Consider the following 21,773-nt stretch of genomic DNA (forward strand, 5'->3'; position numbering starts at 1 on the left):
CCCCCTCCCCTCTAGAACCCTCAGTTTGTTTCTCAGAGTCCATAGTCTCTCATGGTTCGTCTCCCCCTCCGATTTTCCACCCTTCATTTTTCCCTTCCTACTATCTTATTATTATTTTTTTAACATATAATGTATTATTTGTTTCAGAGGTACAGGTCTGTGATTCAACAGTCTTACACAATTCACAGTGCTCACCATAACACATACCCTCCCCAATGTCTATCACCCAGCCACCCCATCCCTCCCACCCCCCACCACTCCAGCAACCCTCAGTTTGTTTCCTGAGATTAAGAATTCCTCATATCAGTGAGGTCATATGATACTTGTCTTTCTCTGATTGACTTATTTCGCTCAGCATAACACCCTCCAGTTCCATCCATGTCATTGCAAATGGCAAGATTTCAGGTTTTTTTGATGGCTGCATAATATTCCATTCATTATCCATTCATCTGTTGATGGACATCATGGCTCTTCCCATAGTTTGGCTATTGTGGACATTGCTGCTATAAACATCAGGGTGCATGTACCCCTTTGAATCCCTACATTTGTATCTTTGGGGTAAATACCCAGTAGTGCAATTGCTGGGTCATAGGGTAGCTCTATTTTCAACTTTTTGAGGAACCTCCATACTGTTTTCCAGAGTAGCTGCACCAGCTTGCATTGCCACCAGCAGTGTAGGAGGGTTCCCCTTTCTCCACATCCCCACCAACATCTGTCGTTTCCTGACTTGTTCATTTTAGTCATTCTGACTGGTGTGAGGTGGTATCTCATGAAGGTTTTGATTTGGATTTCCCTGATGCCGAGTGATGTTGAGCAATTTTTCATGTGTCTATTGGCCATTTGGATGCCTTCTTTGGAAAAATGTCTGTTCATGTCTTCTGCCCATTTCTTGACTGGCTCATTTGTTCTTTGGGTATTGCGTTTAATAAGTTCTTTATAGATTTTGGATACTAGTCCTTTATCTGATATGTCATTTGCAAATATCTTCTCCCATCCTGTCAGTTGTCTTTTGGTTTTGTGGACTGTTTCTTTTGCTGTGCAAAAGCTTTTTATCTTGCTGAAGTCCCAGTATTTTATTTTTGCCCTTGCTGAGAACACAGGCGGCAACCTTTTCGACCTCAGCCGCAGCAACTTCTTCCTAGAAACATCGACAAGCACATTTCTTAACCAAGGGTGAACTCTAACTCCTCCATCTCACCCACATCCCCACTCCTTGTGCCATTAGTCCCCACTCAGTGCTCTCACACTCACTGTGACAAATATATGTCAATAGCAGGAAAAAAATCTTTTGCTGCTAACAGTAGCCAAGAGATGAAATAAATGTATTTTCAAGTTCGAATACAATACACTATGAAAATAACAATGAAAAGATTGAATTTAATCCAAGGATCCATGGCAAAATATCTCCTTTTGAATTAAAAAAAAAAAGTCAGTACCTTTAGATGTAGTTTCAGGGCCTAGGTTGCTATTTTGAAAAGATTGAATGAAATCTTGTGGATTGATATTAATTAGTTAGTTCCTTACTATTTTTTTTAAAGACTGATGAAAAGGAGTATGAATCTGAGTATTAGTTTGTAAATTAAATTATTGTCATAAATATGATCATTAGCAATGAATGATACTATAATATTAAGAATTACTACTCATAATAATAGTAGCATCTTATTTATTTATAATAAATTCCATGAGGGCAGGGGTTGTGTTTAATAGTTACTTAATAAGTATTTATGGAATGCTAAATGTTTTTCAAACATATGCTCTCTTGGTCCTCTTAACAATTCAAGGATCCATCTCATTAATGCTTAAATCTTTTATGTGCATGGTACTGCAACTGCTAAATAGTAGAAATTTAGCAAATATTTGTTGGCTGAGGGAGTAGTGTAGGGCAGGTGTTAACATCTGCTACATGGATTCAGAACATACACCTAGGCGTGACCATCAACAGATATGCCACAGCCTTCTCTAGGGAACAAATATCATCAATCCCTAAGATCATATATTTTACATTAAATATAGGTAAACTATGATTCTAGGCCAGTCTTGGATTTTGTTATTGATAAGTCTTTCTCTAGACAATCCTGGAAAGGTAGAGTTTTTTTTGGTACTATTCATATATTTATGAGCACTAAGATTGGAGAAGACATAATTGGCTACCAAGAAAAATTCTGCCTAAGGACCAACATCTAACAAGTTTGGTGTTCATACTTGGAATGATTCATCAATCTTCCTATGGATTATTGCGACACTGCGTGGAGTTTCTGATAATGTTTGCTTAAGTGAAGAGTTCCAAATAGGTTTGAAGTTATATAAACTATTGATAAACATTTCTGACATCCTTCAAAGAATTCTCAGAGGAGATGATGGTGCCCCTGTAGGAGCAGTGATGAGGACAAACACCCGGGGACTTGCTGTGTGAGAAATCTTTTTGAGCCCTAGTGTTTTCATCAGCAAACCTGAGCCTGAGGAAGTAAGAAGTGTACTGCCTACCTCAGGTGTAATTGTGAAGGAGACAGTAAGGCACTTTATAAACTAGGAAGTGCAGTATAAAAGTCAGTTGTTGTTATTATCTATAAAATAGAGGTCACAATTACTCAACTATCTTTAGAAGTTGGTTTGAGAGTCAAATGAGATAGTGTGGAAAAATTTCTAAGGAGGACAAGATACTTTTTAACTGCATAATGAAACTATTATTAAAATGTCCTCTTCAAGGACATCAATATCTTTTTCTCATGACTAAAAATGAGGGGTAGTTCTTTCTACAGAGGTTGATGGCACCATCACAAACAGAATAATGATCACCATTACATGTTTGTTGATTGAGTGCTACAAGTTGCTTCTCCAGTATCAATTCTTTGTGAACCAATGGACATGATATAAAAAAATGCCATCAGAGTTATAAAACCCACATGTCAAATAAGCTACCTGTTTTCTCAGGGTCACTTAACAATTTTAAAGAGTTGCTAACTGCAAAAGCTCTCTCTTTAGAACATGAATCATTGTAATTAGAACTTTGGAAATAGTAAGGTAGCTAGAATGATGAATAAAGCACAGTTGGAGAGTTTCAAGTATGGCAGTTTGTGTTTTCTCTAAGGCCTTTCTTATGAGAAATTGGGAAGTCAGACAGTATCTCTAACAAACATGTCATAAGAAATCCAATTGCATATCAGTGATTCTTTAGCAGTTAGAAAGTCCTTTCATGAATAGATCTCATTTTGCCACAAACATAAACAACAAACATTGGTTTGATTATACAGTATCTACTTTCATAGCTTCCTAAGTCAGACTAACCCTCCAATCTTGAGAAGCAAGGATATGTCACTGTTTTTGTAAGTAATGCCTCCATGAACTTCATTGGCTCCGAGCATGTTGGAAAGAACAGTTAAAAGAGAATCTATTTTGTTTTCCTATTGAGGGGTTTCTGCAAGCAGTAGGAGAAGGAGAGACCATGTTTTGGACTGTAGCTGTAGTCTCCCTATGCTACCTTTTCTCACACAGTGTCCCTTCCTTATTAGACTTGGCAGTAATAGGAGAGGTTGACTTTCATACTGTCTTCCTGACACACTGAGTTCTATGGTTAACAATAAAATCTGTGTTTAAGACCATGGACCCTGTGGACACAAATATGGCATAATAGATAAAGAGGTCAAGTGTCTGAAAACACTTTTCTTTAACAGAGAGCCTCCGTCTCTGCTACTGGTTTCTTCTAAAAGCAGCATTCAAGGGACGAAGAATACCTTGCTTCTTCAGATCTGAGGAACAGGGCTTCAACTTCCCTTTTGAATGGCTTTCTGAAAACAGCACAATCTCAACTAATTGTACAGTGCATAGTAATTATTTTGCAAGTGAACAAGATTCCTTTGTGTGCAAACTACATGGAAGCAGGCAAATTTAGATGGACAGTATTATTAGAGTTAATGATATTATATAAGGTTGATTTTCTTTTCTGGGGCTTAATTCTTTTAGGTAATACCCTGTCACTGTTCCTTCACCCATTCAGGACAATTTCTGAATTGATTCCTGTAATAACTCCTAGTTCAAGCAATTGGTAAATCTCACAACCTACCCCTGACACCTCTAATTAACTATTTTTACCTTTGAATCCTTGTTTCGGAGTGTCCCGAAAATCTTATTTTTCATCAGGGATTTTATTGGATCCATTTTACTGGGTCCCGAGCTTTGTTAATTCTGTTTTTCCTAAGATTCAATACCTTCCCCAGATTCTTTGTTTCCCAGTCCCTTCGTTATTACTTTTCTCCACTGTGCCTTTTTAGGTTCTCTTCAAGCCCACTCACCTAACCTACTTGAATCCATCCAGAGGCTGCTTTTATACCCATTGACAATTGCAAAGTGATTCCTTTAATATGTAAATGACTCTGGTCAGAACAAGCTAAAGATATGTTTGCAGTGGGGTTAATGAACATATAGGGTACCAACATGCATCACTCCGAAGGGAGAACATTTATTTCTATTTATTTGTGTCCTTAATTTCTTTGAGAAACATTTCATAGTTTTTATCATACAAACCTTTATCTCCTTGATTAAGTTTATTTGTATGTATTTTATTCTTTTTGATGATTCATTTTTTAAAATTTCCTTTTAAGATAGTTTGTTGTTAAAATATATAAACAACTGATTTTTGTATGTTGGTTTTGTATCTTGCTACTTTGCTGAGTTCATTCAGTAGTTCTAAGGTTTTGTGTGTGATCTGTGAGTGTGTCTATGTATGTGGCATCTGTAAGGTTTTCTGCATATAGGATAATGTTATCTGCAAACAGATAATTTTACTTCCTCTTTTCTGATTTGGATTCCTTTTATTTCTTTTTCTTGCCTACTTGTTCTAGCTAGGAATTTCAATACTATCTTGAATAGATGTGTCAAGAGTTGGCATTTTTACCTTGTTCCTGATCTTAGAGGAAAGCTCTGTTTTTCCATGTTGAGTGTGATTTAGTGTGAGTTTTTCATATATGATCCTTACTATATTGAGGTAATTTCCTTCTATTTCTAGTTTGTTGAGTGTTTTGTCATAAAAGAGTGTTGAATTTTGTCAAATACTTTTTCTGCATCTCTTGAAATGATACGTGATTTTTATCCTATATTCTATTAATGTGGTGTGTCATATTGATTGACTTGCATATATAGAACCATCTTTGCATCCTAGGGATAAATCTTTATTGGATCCTTATGTTATAGTATATAAAAAATTAACTCAAAATGAAGGAAAAACTTAAGGGTAAGACCTGAAACTATAAAATTCCTAGAAGGAAACATTAGGGAAAATTTTAATGACATTGGTCTTGACAATGATTTCTTGGATATGACACCAAAAGTACAGGCAACAAAAGAGAAAATAGACAAGTAAGACTACATCAAACCGAAAAGCTTCTGCACAGCAAAGGAACAACAAATTGAAAAGACAACATATGGAAAGAGAAAAAAATATTTGTAAACCATATATCAGATGAGGGGTTAACATTCAAAATATATAAGGGACCCCTACAACTCAATGGCAAAAAAAATAAATAACTCAACTTAAAGAAATAGGCAAAGAACCTGAACAAACATTTCTCAAAGAAGACATACAAATGACCGCATGAAAAGTGCTCAACAGCACTAATCATTAGGAAAATACAAATTAAAACCACAATGAGATATTATTTCATACTGTTTAGGATGGCCATTATCAAAATTACAGAAAATAACAAGTGTTGGGAAGGATGTGGAGAAATTGGAACCTTTATGTACTATTGATAAAAATGTAAAATGATGCAGCCATTATGGAAAATAGTCAGGAGCTTCCTCAACAAAATAAAAATGGAAATGCCATATGATCCAGCAATCCTACTCGTGAGTACTTATCCAATAGAATTGAAAACAGGATCCTGAAGAGATATTTGCACTCCCATGTTCACTGCAGCATTATTTTTAATAGCCAAGAAGTGGAAAAAAATCCTAAATGTCCATTGATGGATGAATGGCTAAAGAAAATGTGGTGTATAAATACAATGGAATATTATTCAGCCTTAAAAGAGAGGGAAATCCTGTCATATAGTGAATCTTGAGGACATTATGCTAAGTGAAATAAGCCAGTCACAGATAAACACTGCATAATTCCACTTATATGAGGTATCTAAAGTAATCATACTCCTAAAAACAGAGTAGAATGATGGTCACCAGCGGCTGCAGGTATAGAATTTCAGTTATGTAGGATGCAAATATTCTAGAGATCTGCTGTACAACAATGTGTACAACACTGTACACTTAAAAATTTGTTGAGAGTGGATCTCTTACTATGCATTTTTTTTACTACAATTAAAAAAAGAGAGAAGAAGAAAGAAAATGTGTTTCTTTATTTGACCTGAACAATAGATCTGAAACTGGTTGGGGTGGTGGTTGTTATTTTTGTTTTCTTTTAAAATCTGGGGTATGATTTATCCAGAACAAAAATTCTACTTCCAAAAAATTTTAACAATAGCAAAGTTTTAGTTCAAAAAATTTTTTTGGCTCATAAATGACTCCTTAGGGGCGCCTGGTGGCTCAGATGGTTAAGCTCTGTCTTTGGCTCAGGTTATGATCTCAGGGTCCTGGGATGGAACTGCATCCAGCTCCCTGCTCAGCGGGGAGCCTGCTTCTCCCTCTCCCTCTGCGGTTCCCTCTGCTGTGCTCTCTCTTCTCTCTCTCTCACGCTCAAATAAATAAATAAAATCTTTAAAAATAAATAAATAAATAAATAAATAAATAAATAAATAAATAACTGTAAAAGCTGACCTTCAAGAGGCTAACCCAGCTGTTTGTTGTCTAAAGGCAACATGGAAGCCGCTGGCTATTTGTACATCCTTAGGACAAGAACTGCTCCAAATCTCCCCCACCCTGAGGCAAGAGAAAAGTGGGGTGAGTTCAGGGCAGGAATAAATAAACATCTTAGTGCTATAATCACGGCTGATGGCTTCCCGCTGAAACTTCGGCTCCCTAGGTTGTCGATTGGACTCTACCTGTGTTAGGGAAATATAATAAAAAACAAAATCTTCTCCCAACTCAGAAATCCTCTCCCCAAAGGGAGTGGTGAAAGAAAACACTTTTATTATTGCATAAGCATCAAATCAGAATATAATGTGTATCACCGGCAATCTGGTAAGAGATTGTGAAGATAGAAAAAAATCTCCCCCTTTAGTACAGCCGAGTGGATATTGCCCATTATGTACGTGTTTTCAAGCTAACCAGTGACGAGTCCTCAAGTAAGAGGATTTGGCAGCACACTTGTCACATAAAGTTCATCCTAAATTCTCCTGGTAATTGGGGTGAATGAACAGCTTTGGTAGCTAATTGGCTTTATCCAGAGGAAAAGCAAACTTTCTGTTTTCTGACTGTAGGTAGTTTTGTTTTGCAACTTGAAGCAAGGCACCCCTGCAGTTAGACTTTTAAGGCTCCACAGAAACTGGGAGACAGAGGTACTATCTCCCTTGATGCTCACATCTCAGGGATGACCCCCCCAGGGCCTCGAGAAAGATGATCCCACCTTCTAAAGCTGGTAAGAGGCCCATCTAGTCTTCAAAAGGATTTCTATATATTTCAAAGAGATGTGAAAACTCTTACAATGGTAAGTTTTCTAAGCTAAATGTTCTAAGAAAACTGAGGGTATAGAAATCCTGTCCCCCTCCATTTCAACAGGAAGAATTAATTTTTCAGATTTTTTTCAATTTTATTTTATGGTAATCACAATACATCATTAGTTTTTGATGTAGTGTTCCATGATTCATTCTTTGCATATAACACCCAGTGCTCCAAGCAGAACGTGCCCTCTTTAATACCCATCACCAGGCTAACCCATCCCCCCACCCCCCCTCCCCTCCAACACCCTCAGTTTGTTTCTCAGAGTCCATAGTCTCTTATGGTTCATCTCCCCCTCCGATTTCTTTCTTTCTTTGTTTCTTTCTTTGTGTTTCTTTCTTTGTTTCTTTCTTTGTTTCTTTGTTTCTTTCTTTCTTTTTTTCTTTCTTTCTTTCTTCCTTTCTTCCTTCCTTCCTTCTTTCTTTTTTTTTTTAACATATAATGTATTATTTGTTTCAGAGGTACAGGTCTTGTTCTTACACTGGAACTGGCAACACAGAATTCTCAAGGGAACCTGAGGGTATTGCCAGAGTGTTGGGGGTCATGCTGGGCCTCAGGTTTCAGGAGGGTCCGCGTGCCTGGCTGGGGTAAGGTGCAGGAGACAAGGCAGCACCATCTTCCCACTCCAGCCATGGGAAGAACCAACCTGGGTCCTGGGGTAGGGTGTGGGGGCAACTTCTTGGCCTTAGCAGCCCGCGACTCTTCAACAGGGCTTTTTAGGAATCTTATGCAGTGTTGGATGCTAAGGCCTAGCTATGTTCAAAGAGATTTAGTTATGTAATAATGATGTGTGTGTGTGTGTATGTGTGTGTGTGTGTGTGTGTGTGAGAGAGAGAGAGAGAGGGAGAGAGATTGATTTTTATGGGGATAAACCCAGGTCTTTAGGGAAGGGTTCTTTCTATCAACTTTAACTTTTAATGGATGTGCACTGTGAGTTAATATGACTTTTATTTTCAAAAAAACTAGTTTTGAATCCTGCCTGAAGCTGACTTTATAAGAAGTTTGCTTTTTTTTTCAAAAAGTGGTATTTCTTCTAACGTTCTTTTTAAACCTAATTTAATCAAACAGCTGAGTCTTAGTCTGTAGGTTTCTAACCACTTACTCGACCCGATTCTATTATTCTTTTTCAGTGAGATTGTGAGAATAAATCTAGCTGTCATTTGAGATGAGGGCCTGTGACAGCCTTGTCTCCCTCCTTCCTCCGTTATACAATACTACCCCGCTGGATGGGTTGCTCATTAAAAGCATTTAACCCAGACCAAGTGATAATAGCAGTTGTGTGTATCATAAGACAAGATCAAGTTACATCACCCCCATATCAAACTCTGCTTTACTTTGTTTGGCTATCACCACCATTGGTTCTTGATCTCCCACAGATCAAAGGAAGGTGAATAACAGCTGTGTTGGAATTACAATGTAAATTGCAATGTACAAAGCCCAATTGAACAGGATGATCAGCTGTTAAGGGGACTGCCATTCTGAAGGTCTACACTGGACTGGTTTGAATTTCTTGGTATGAAATAAATATATGTTAGTGTAAAAATGGTGAGGGCCTTAACTACTTTGTGCCATCATGTGTCAAGTTCATTTAGCAAAAGCTTCATGGGGTGAGCAGGTATTTTGTTACCAACAGTATTAGGAGACAATATTACATTTCCAAATTATGTTTGGAATTGATTTTAAAGGGGCATCAGAAAATGTAATTATGTTCTTTATATTATTTCCTAACTATGAATCACTTTCATTCATATTCATTTATAAAGTCCATCAAAAATTTCTTTGCATTTGCTCCCTTTCCAGATATTCTCTCTCCTCAACACCAACCGTGCTTTTTTAATCAATGTACCCTTGACTTCTTGTGCCTCTGAAGAGAAGTTTTAGCAATTCATAGCCTTCATACACATCCCTGGTCTTTTTCTGTATTTGATTGCCCTACCTAATAAAGAGAGTTCTAATTAATTTTCAAGCAACGAAGCAATAATCTGGTAATTCTCAGACAAGAAGTAAAAGGAGAATATGCCTGATATTCTAGGTCTCTCTCTTTCTCTCTCTCTATTTTGTATCCTCAGATTTAAGTTTCCTAGTGAAGCATCCACGTTTTCCACGTCTCTCTCTCTCCAGTGACTCATCAAGTGCCTGAAGCACAGGTAGATGCCCAATAAATGCCCTGTTGACTGAAAGAAGAAATGTGCCAGAAACAGCTCCCCAGCCTAACCCTTCATTACAAGGAAGACATGACTCTGAATATCAAAAAAGTGAGATGGGAATTTTTAAGACAACTAATTCATTGAGATCAATTATATCAGCTTATTAGAGCACTTGGCAATGTATTCCATAAAAGACATGATGGATTTAGTTCAGTCATGTAGAGTCTGGCTTTCCAGGAAGGACAGAGAAAGAAAAAGAATAGTCTTTAATTACCCCAGGCTTATTTGAATTTTACTCACCTGACTATTTGTTTTTGATCTGGTGCTAATATAATGCTAAATATTTTCCTGAAATATTCTCCTGTGTCTTCTGAGAACAGAACCCCCTCAGTTTTTAGAAGAGAATTTGTTTTATTTTCATTTTAGATTTAGGGAAGAGTCGAGTGATCACTTGGGACTTTTAAAAACTGCTGTCTTTACTGCATGTAGTAGAACAGATCAGCTGGTTTCTTCTTCCACATCCCTGCACTAAAAGAAATATCCTCACTATTTGTATGTGACATTTTTCTTAATCAGAGAGTGGAAATGAACCTGTAAGCCCTTTTGGCTTTCATCAACTTAAGGAAATTGATTTAACTGGTTTTTAAGAGAGATTAAATGAAAAATGTTTTTTTTTCTGATGCCCCTTTAAAATCAATCTTAATTTGGTTTCCAACATTGTTACTCCATTTCTCTAATAAATTAAAGGATGGGTCAATATTTCCAATTCTTCATGATACATCTTAGGATTTTAATGTGAAGTTCATCACCATCTGTGAAGTGGTAACTCAAAAAAATGTATGTATTGCTGAATTATATTTTTTCTCTTCTCCGTATAAAAGAATCAGTGGCCAGGGTACGGGTGAAAAACAAGTAGGCCATTGAAGAAAGAAGGAAGGTGAAGGGCACTAATATTTATTAATATTATTATTGTATTATTAATATTTATTATCTGTGTGCTCAACCCATTGCCTCATTTAATCCTTTCGTTTCAAAATAAATTTCATTGACTCTATCTTACAATGAGAAAAATGAGACTCTCAAATTGTGTCCAAGACTTCCTAGCCAGAAAAAAATCAGGGACCCGGGATTAGAAACAGAATATCTCTGGTTTTCAAGTATTTCTACTAACCTATGATGGCACATACATGATTCAACTATGGCATAGACATGAATAGGACTGGGATAATTTAGCCCACAAAAGTGAATACATTGGGGGAAATTCGTGCTTCAGCTACGCAAAGACTAGATACACAGAGGATAATAAAGGAAGATCTCCAAGGAGAGGTTAGGGAACATTAAAATAGGAAGTGAAGAATTTTAATTAGATTTATGGAAGACAGTCTTGACTGTTTAACTTTGTCCAGTGCAATTTTTGCTTCGACAGATATTATAAGTAGATCTTCAGTTAAATGCAAAGCATTTCTGAAAAGCTGAAAAAAGCAGGAATTTAAAACAGAAAGCATAGTAACTTTCTGTTGGTGCAGAAAACATAACTAAAAACATTTATGTGATTTCTTAGGTCATCTTCAGTGAGAAATTGTAAACTTCATTACCTGTATTTTATTTTTCATTTAGATTTTAACTAAGTCAGTGTGTATTTTACAAATGCTAACATGTCATTTTGTCTGGGTTTTGTGCTAAAAAGATATACAATCCCATCATACTTAATGTGAGTGGGGGTTTTTTTGAGAAATGATAACTTGTTTTTTTTTTCATGCTTCCAAAATTTTTATATAGTAAGCTGCTTATTTGGGGGGGATTATCCTGGCAGTTCAGCTTATTCATAATGTTAAATTTTTAATTCATCAATAATCTTTCATATGATTTACCAATGTAGATATGATATTAGTTTGAGCTCAGAGTCTTATTGTGAATCTTCTACACAGGTGTTATTGTCTATCAATTTTTCTGTCTTTAAGCAAGAAATCATAACACACTTGAGAATTCCTTTGTATGATATTATTTAGTATCTTATCTATTATTTAGATATTATTTAATATCTTGAGTAAATGACTCAAGTCATTTTGGTTCCCTTACTATTATTTGGTTCCCTTGGGTTTCTAGGAATTCATGCATATTGGTATCACTGTAACGTTTTGGAACATTCTTGGTTCCTGAGATAGTTGAGTAGTAGATTATAGTAGATCTAGAAGTGAGATGGTCTAGGGGTAATTCTTTAAGCTAAAACTGAGTCACCCATGAATCTTTTTGGGACCAAGGATAAGCTTTAGCTAGCCCACATTCCTTAGTACCATGTATCTATTTCACCAATTATGATAGCTAGCAAGACTCACCTCTATAAAATAGAAGTTCATTCTAGAACTGGTTTTGATTTTAAACTCTGAGCCCCCATATTGCCTTTGGTAAATAACTCTCTTCAGATGATTCCATGTGAGTTTAGACAAACACAATGATTCTTTTGGTCAAATCTGGGATGCTCGACTCATTGTCAAGCCATTCAAATCTCCATCTCTGAACGTGCCCTTCCTTCCTCTGGTTATATTCTAAAGCTATAAAGATTTTTAACAACACTAGCAAGACATCTCAAGATTGGAATGGTATCCAGTTTCAAATATGTCACGAGGTCACTCCAGCAGTCCTATGAGGAGGTCCACATGGGAAGAACTGAGGCCTCCTGCCAGGAGCTAGTGAGTGAGTCATCTTTTTTTTTTTTTTTAAGATTTTACATATTTATTTGACAGAGAGAGACACAGCAAGAGAGGGAACACAAGTGGGGGAGTGGGAGAAGCAAGCTTCTTGCTAAGCAGGGAGCCCAGGACCCTGGGATTGTGACCTGAGCCAAAGGCAGCTGCTTAACGACTGAGCCACCCAGGTGCCCCATGAGTGAGCCATCTGTAAGTGGATCCCCTAGTTCCAGTCATGACTTTCAATGACTGCATCCCCAGCCAACATTATGACTGCACCCTTTTATGAGATCATTGAGCCAAAATCATTCAGCAAAATTGTTCCTGAATTTCTGACTCACCAAAACCATGAGATAATAATATTTGTTGTTATTTTTAAGGTGCTAAATTTAGGAATAATCATTTTGCAGCAATAAATAACTAACGCAGAGCCCAAGTTCTTGTGTGTGTGTGTGTGTGTGTGTGTGTTGTGTTGTGTGTGTGTGTGTGTGTGTTTTCTCTTACGTATGGTGGGCTGTCTTCACTACTCTTGGAGTTTTTTCCAGTTAATTGCCAGGTTGGAAGTGGGAACTGAGTTTGAGAGAAGGGACAGGAGTAGAGATGGCCCAGGGGTATAAGTTGAAGCACATTATCATATTGTCACAAAAAATTGATACTTTTGAGGAGATGAGAGTGATACCCAGTTTCAAATATGTCATGAGGTCACTCCAGCAGTCCTATGAGGAGGTCCACATGGGAGGCCAATTTAATAGGCATGACATACTCAAATTCTTTTCACATAATACAGCCAGAAAAATTATTTTTCTGTATTGCACTTTATAAAGGGTATATCTTACTATCTAATTCTACTGCTTACAACCCTTCAAAGATCAGAGTCAGAACTCCATACAAGGTTGACAAGACCTTTCTTGATCTGAGCTCTGCTGATCTCTCTAGTCACTCCTACCTATTCTTCACCAACAACTCCCACCTCTGGTCTTCCTGGAGGATGTTCTCTACATGAACCACGGCTGCTCTCACTTGCCAGCCTTGGTTAGGCTTTCCCCTGCCTGTAGTTCCACATTCTTACTCTGACTTTTTTTTTTTTTGACTCCATGTTGCCCATAAGTCACATTCAGCTTTTCGATATTTTGTTTGATCTCCACAACATTTTTGAAAATTTTGAATGAATATTTAAAAATATGGACTTCCTCTCATGGAACAATCAAAAGATGGGGCAAGATGGAATTATCCCCCTGCCCTGCAGACACATGATCTGTGCCCTGGCCCCTACTCCAGACCCCCTTCTCTCACTGATTGCTAAAAAATAACATTTTTAGCAGGCAGTGTGAATTAGTTCAGGTCCTTTAAGAAGCAGACACCAAGGGAGGATTAAATATGTAAGAATGTAATCAGGGAAAATGCCTATATGAAAAAAAAAGACATTTGAAGGGTACCCAGGATTTATTTTAATAAGGTATGGTAAGAAACACAGATGTAAAAATGATAGTTTCCTATAAATAGGCGGCATGTTTCACCACATGGGTAAGCATTAACATTGGTCAGGAGACAAAGGGAGCTGAGGAGAACGTGGGCAAAAGCCTTCACTGTGGTTTCTGCAGGAAGGAACCGGTGGAGGCAGGGTATTCAGGTTCCAGATTGGCCAGTTTGAATAATTTCAGGGGGCTCCAGGGGCATAGGGGACATCCTTAGTTGTTTGGTACCTGGTCTTCAGGTGATTGGGGCAAGTGAATGTGGCCTGGAATGCGAAAGCCCAGTTAGGAGGTGGTTGGGTGTACAGGCCATGGATTGGTTGGTTTGCATTTGAAAGTCATGCTCAGGAGCCAGTTGTTTATTAACTCTGAGAATTGCTTGGCTGTGAGAGTGTCTTTCCCTCCAAAGTCAACAAAATCCCAAGATGTCAAAACATGAGAACATAGAACATAAAAGGACATGGTTAACACAGAAGGGAGCATGCAAAGGCTGTGAACCGACAGACTGCCATGCAAGTCTGAGCCTGAGAGAAGACAGGCAGAGAGAAGTTGGGTGGAAACATCCTAGAATACCAGACAGTCTGAGGAAGACTTGGCCAAAATTTGCCATTAAAGGAATCCCGTGTGCCTCAGGAAAAGGACCTAGTGCCCTATCACCCTCTCATTTGATGGGAACAGCACATGGGAGAAATGGCCTCAGTGTGAACACAGCCATGGGTTTCAAAATATAGCGGCTAGGGCTTTCAGCCTGGTGTGCTTCCTGTAGTAGGGGGTCTGGGAGGCACGTTCTCATGGCTGCCATAGGATGTCATCCTTACTTCACAGGTGAGGAAACTGCATTTCGGAAAGTTTACAGAACATACCCAGAGTTACAAAGCTAACAAATGGAAAAACTAAAAATTCAACATTAATAATGTTTGCTCATAGCCCTATGCAATATGTCACTCTATTAACAGACAAGCTACCTATTCATCAGACAGGGCTTTTTCAAAGCTTTCAGGAGAAAAGGCTGTCTGTGGTAGCTTTAGCCAATTCCCTTTATCAGTATAAGTAATCCTTATATTGTTAGTTGGGAACCAGTGGATTCATCATGAAATTGATGAATAATATAATTTTGAATGGTGGTTTTCATTTATCAGACATTTAGAATTTAGGTGTTCAGCAGAGTTCAGATAGTTTTAATATAATACATTTAGGAAATATTTTCCCGAAGAAGATATAATCATAAACCATGCTCTTTATCACTTCCACATTTTTTACTCTTTAATATCAGTTGCCCTTCACCCAGAGGCTATACCATCACAATGTGCTCAGGCATTGTTAGCATTAGGATCAAGCATTCAATTGATTAGGGTTTATGAGCCCAAGGTCATTGGCTCAACAACCTTGAGGTCAAGTTAGCTTTATCTAGTCTCAAGGCCACAGACTTGACTTTTCAGCCAAGTCATACTGCAAAGGTGTGTACAAGAACACCAGCACTTCTTTGCATCATATTAAGATGGACCCACTACACCTTTACTGTCCAACGCCCCCCTCTCTGACCCAGGCACAAGGCATAAGCATTTGTCAGATTCATAGGTGTCAGTCTATTCCATTGATGAATTTCACACATGCCCAATTTTTCTACTGATGAAATGTCATCCAATTTTAGTATGGTAAGCTTTTTCTGTAACACTCTGAAAAATGTGAATTACTATAACAGTATGTTATCAATGTTGCATGACTATACTACTGAGGATAAAAATAATATTTCTCTTATGGTCTAGTCTTAGTTTGTGTGGTAGTTTGCCTCTAAAAGGAGCCCCAGTGATCTCTGACTTGGGATGTTCACAGCTTTATATAATTATCTGCTCTTGAGTGTGGGCCAGACCTAGTGACTCAACATGAAGGAACAAGGACAGTGCATAAGTAATGTAATGTCACTGTCGACATTAGGTTACAAAAAGACTATAATTTACATCTTGAATGCCATCCCTTACTCTATCTTGCTTGGAGAATTTGCTCTGGGAGAAGCAAACTGTCTTGTTGTGGAGAAGACCTTGTGGGAAGGAAAAGACACCTCCATCCAGTGAGGCTAGGAGGCCTCCCCACAGCTGCTGAAGGGAGCTTGGAAGTGGATCATCTGAGGCCTGCCTGTAGTTCTGCATTTGAGCTTGGAAGCAGTTCTGAACCTCGTCAAGCCTTGAAATGACTGCAGCCCAGGATGACATGTTTTCTGACAGACACCCTCAGCCAGAGAACCCAGTCAGCCATGCCCAGATTCCTGGCCCATAGAACCTTTGAGATAATAAATATTGTTTTAAGACACAAGATTTTGGAGGTAATACAGCTAATCCTGTACCACTTCTGTCAGAATAAACTGGAAATGGCTAGAAAGAGAAAGTATATTTATGTTCCCATGCAAATCAATGAAAAGTATAAACCTCTATTTTAGCATCACCAGTGAAAGTAAGAATAGTTTGGAGTTTTTGTTGCCTCTGGAATGTTTGATAAATATTTTTTATGGGAGCACATTTGTTCTATCCCAAAGCATGGCATGGCATAATGCTATGCAAATACCAAACATAGCACTCAGTAAAAAGCCATTAATGGAATATTCACTCAAAGTTCATTGGTTTTGACATAAATAATTTGCACAATTAATGTCCCATTCCATATCTAGGCTCAGTAAAAATGGTTTTCATTGCCATGAAAGCCTAGGAAAATTATAAATGCTTTTCCTTCAGAAAGGAGGCAATGCAATATACCTAAAAGACCATGGAGTCAAATTGACATAGATTTGAATCCTGGCTCTTCCATTTATGAACTGTGTGACACTGGGCAAGTCACTTCCCCTTTTTGAGTCCCAGTACCATGCCTGTAAAGCAAGGATGACCTCATGGGGTTGTCAAGAAAATTGAGTGTGATATTGTTTGTGAAGCACTGGGCCAGGCACATTGTAAGGATACAAGAAGTGGAAGTTATTGTTGCTATTATTATTGTTCAAAAACTCCCTCATTATGAAAACTCTAAAAATTTTTCAGAAGCAATCACAATAACTCAATCACCCCCAAATATTCACTGATCTCTAATTGCATCTGTTTATCACTTTTTGTCTACCATAATAGCCCCCTCTCTGTTTTCTATTGCTTGTCAAACCAAAGTGAAGCGACTGTAAACATCTATCCAAATGTTAAAATCCCCATATTGGTACAGCCTTTCCTGGGGAAAGCTTATTTCTCTACCAGAAGACAGAAGAGAAAGATACTTAACAGGATAATCCCTACCCACAGATTTAGAGTAAGGTTTATATGCCATTTTAATTTATAGGACATTAATGTACATATAAGAGTGATCATTTGTATTTCACTTCATATCACTAATTAGCTCTAGCAATGTGTTGTATGTTCATATTCATTTTATGAGAAGGAGATAGAAATTTTAAAAGACTAAATTGTATTTGATGTGATTATGATGTACACCAGATTTTAAGGTAATTTTGAGAGTGAAGCACACAGTTGGAGTGTGTCACTTGAGACGTGATTTTTAAAGCTATGAGTAGGTAATAACATTAACATGGTAAGTTTCAGCCAGAATTTTGTAGAAATCCCCTTATTCCAAAGATGGGTCAAAAAAACTATGAGTTTCCTACGAACACCTCCCACAATCTAAACTGATCCTTACTGTAATTCTTTGTAACTGTGATCTGTTTATTTTCACAGCTAACAGGTTTATGTTTACTTGTGGATTTATATTTTTAATGATGGTCTCTTCCACTAAGCCCTAAGCTCAAGAGGATAGGGATTGAGAGAAGAAAGGTCGGCGACATACTATAATTTTCCTCAAAAGGACATAGGTAATTTTGAAGGATGCAAGTCAAAGTGGTCCGACTAAAGTGTAAGAGTTTTACTGAAGTAATATTTATAGCAGACAAATAGTAATTTGTTCACCATGTCATTCTCAGCCCAGTATTTTTTCTTTTCTCTTTTCAAGTTTTTATTTAAATTCTAGTTAGTTAGTTAACATATATGGTAAAATTGGTTTCAGGTGTAGAATTGAGTGATTCGTCACTTACATATAACACCCAGTGCTCATCACAAGTGCCCTCCTTAATCCCCATCACCCATCCAGCCCATCCCCCACCCTCTTCCCTCCATCAACCCTCAGTTGGTCTCTATTGTTAAGAGTCTCTTGTGTTTTGCTTCCCTTTCTCTCTTTTTTTTTTCCTTCCCATAGGTTCATCTGTTTTGTTTCTTAAATTCCACATATGAGTGATATCATATGGTATTTGTCTTTCTCTGGCTTATTTTGTTTAGCTTAATTCTAGCTCCATCCACATCATTGCAAATGGCAGGATTTCATTCTTTTTGATGGCTGAGTGATACTGCATTGCATATATTTATACCATCTCTTTTTTATCTATTCATCAGTCGATGGACATTTGTCAGCCCAGTGTTCAATAAATATTTGTTAAATGTTGAATTAAAGAGTCAATGTATATGTTTATGGGGTAGTTCTTGCTGATTTACTTTTACATATGTTTAACATACGGATGGTGAACATTTTGAAATATTTCATTACTTTAGGTTTTGATAACTATAAATATATATATATATATAACTATAGCTTTTCCTAGATATTCTTGTTTATTGGGGGAGAATTATACCTCGATCCAAAGTCTGAAAAGTTTTCATATTAAGACTGCAGACTTTAACAAAGACATTGTTAAGAATGCCAGACTCAGTCTTGAAGAGTGATAGACAATTGGTGTAGGTCTTCTTAAAGGCTTGGTACCAGTAAAAAGGATAATACTGAGACTGTTCATTCCACCATTGAGTCAACCCCTGGACACCAAACAAAACGATTCAGAGAAATGTACCCACATAGAGGCTTTGTCTTGCTTGCTGCTGTACCCTAGAATGAACAACAGTACTAGTATAGAGGAGGCACTTACTAAGTGACTATGGAATACACTGTCCGGTTAGTGGACAGTGTTATCCAAACTAAGTCGAATTAATAGACTCTTCCTGTGTTTAACACAAGAATTTAACAGGTAATTTTGATGATGGTTTTTGACAGCATTAGGTTATCTCTGGATTCAAAAATGATATTCCCAGTAAATAATTTAGAGAAGGTACATTAAATCTAAAACAAATTATTATTGGTTTTCCAAAAGCTTAACAAAAAGTAAAACAAGAGTTGTTTGCACGAGTGGCTTCTAGGTATTCAGTTTGGAAACAAAACAGTGACATTCCTTCATTATAGTGGGCATTAGCTGCCAATAGAAAGAAAAGATATTTAAAGAGAGTGTTCATTGTACATAGAGAAGAATTCACAGCATGACATTAGTTTTAGAACTATAGCTTCTTTTAAACAATGTGTTTTCTTTAGAAAGAAAGGTCAGTGACATACTGTAATTTTCCTCAAAAGGACATAGGTAGTTTTGAAGGATGCAAGTCACAGTGGTCCGACTAAAATGTAGGCGTTTTACTAAAGTAATATTTATAGCAGACAACTCAGACTCATGCTCCTTTCACACTTTACCCATCTAATCTCCCACCCCCAAGTTAAGGAAGCCTTTCACTTTTTACCCTACTTGTGCTCAGATTGTTGGAAATTGTATAGATGTGTGCTACTTTGCCAACACTTTTTATGTAAACTGGTATTTAAAGTCTTTAAGAACTAATGTTTTTCAGTGTTTCTCCTGTTCCCCATGATTGGAAATTAATTTAATGACATTAAATATGTTTATACCAGTGCTGAGAGTACTACTAGATTTTTTTAAAAAATTATTTTTAATTAATAAACAAGACTTAAATATATTCCTGTCCTAAAAAATTATGGCTATAGCTAAAATTCAAGTTTCATTTGTTCTCCACCTCTGGTTTCAATCCCTTTTCCAGAGGTAGTAATAGTTATCAGTGTGGTAGGTATCCCTCTGTTTCTTAGGTTCTTTTATAATATATATTTAAAAAAATATATATTTTATTATATATATATATACCTTTAGGTATATTATATAGACCTATATATATATTATATACCCTTAGATACATATACCTACATTTTCTATTTTTAAATGCCAGTATCTTTGACAATTTTTCCACATTGGTACTTACAGATGGAATTTAATTCAAGACTTCCTCTACAATTTGTACCGAAAAGCATGTATTTTTGTCCAATCTTCCCTTACTCCCATGAATTTCTAAGATATAACTGATCGGATAAGATCAGCATTATCAGAAAACCTATAATTGGGCCTTTGAAAAAAATGGGCCCTTAAGTTAGTTTCACTGCATAAATATTAGATGTGGCAAGTCAGAATTTATCATTGCAATGCTTTTGGCTACCCAGCATTACATACTGGAAAGCCACCTTCTTTTCTACCTTAATTCCATGGCATATTTAGAAAATTTTATAGAAGATTGATGCCTCTGAAACAGGAAAAAAAATTGAATCTTAACTTAATACTTTAAGATTCATTCTTTTTTGTATTCATTCATTTATACCTTCATTTAACATTAATCTAAGTAATGCTGTGTATCAGGCGTTCTTCTAACACTTAAGAATGAGAATGTAAATGCCTAACCCCTAATCCAAAGGAGATCAAAGTTTACTACAGGAAAACACCTAAATAATGAATAAATCCAATACAGTGTTTAAAAGCTGCATAGAAGGATAAACAAGGTCATTATTGCACTGCAGATAGAAATTTTAGACAATTAACTATTATTTTTGACCACCTACATGTGTTAGGCACCCTGCTAAGTGCTGGCATTGCATGGAACTTTTTTCTTTTGTAATAGTAAAGTATTTACCTAAATGTCTTTTAATCCTAAAGCTTTTTTGGGGGGTATGTTAGGAAAATACAGTTTAGTGGTTAAGAGCAGAGGTTCTTGTGCCTAGCTGTCTAGGTTCCAACCCTGTTCTGTCCTTTCCTAATTGAGTGATCTTGAATTTAACCTCTCAGTTTCATTATCTACATAATGTGGACATTAGTAGTATATCTGACCCATAAGATTGTGGTGAGAATTAATACACATGAAGCACTTAGGAAAACGTCTGATTTGGAGTCATTATTCTGTACGTATTGATTACTGTGATGTCACCTTTAGTGGCCTCAGTTTATTAGATCTGCTTGTTTTTGTTTTCTCTTTGTTTTCAGTTCTAGATGTCCAACCTTTTTCCTTAGGGTGGATTTCCTGGAGTACCATGAAGAGTTTCAGCTATACTTACTCACTCACGACTTGGAGATTTCATTTAGATATCTCCAGGATGAGGGAAACTGTCATAATCTGAAAATAGCTTCAATCCAGTTATACCTTAATCAGCACAGATTTATTTCTGAAATATATACTCACATACAATTCCTTTCATAGAAAGAAAATAAATAAGATGAAGAAGACTTCAGAATAAAACACACACAGGCACACACTTCTGATCCAAATCTTGTTTGAATAAGCTCTTCAAGAAACTTCACAGTACAGACATTATACGTGTAATATATATTTTTTTAATTTAGCACTTTAATCTCTCCCAGGGGTAATGTTGCTGTGTAATTCTACTCCTGGGCAAAACTGACTTTAAATCATCTCTATAAGGAGAGGAGTGATAGGGTTACCAGATACAGCAAATAAAACTACAGGGCACCTAGTTACATTTGAATTTCAGATTTAAAAAAAAAAGAGTATTTTTTTATTATAAATATATCCCATGTGATTTAGGGGACATATTTATACAAAAAACTTACTGATTATCTGAAATTCAAATATACCTGGCTGGGCATCATGTGTTTCCTTTGGCACCCCTGGGGTGGTGGGAGGAACAAATCTCATATGTTCCTGGGAATGCTTCCACGTGTTTTTACGTGCCTTCGTCCCACT

The sequence above is a fragment of the Eumetopias jubatus genome, unplaced genomic scaffold (assembly GCF_037043125.1).
Source record: "Eumetopias jubatus isolate StellerSeaLion01/CBP00866 unplaced genomic scaffold, mEumJub1_p1.0 scaffold_4, whole genome shotgun sequence".
Lineage (NCBI taxonomy): Eukaryota > Metazoa > Chordata > Mammalia > Carnivora > Otariidae > Eumetopias > Eumetopias jubatus.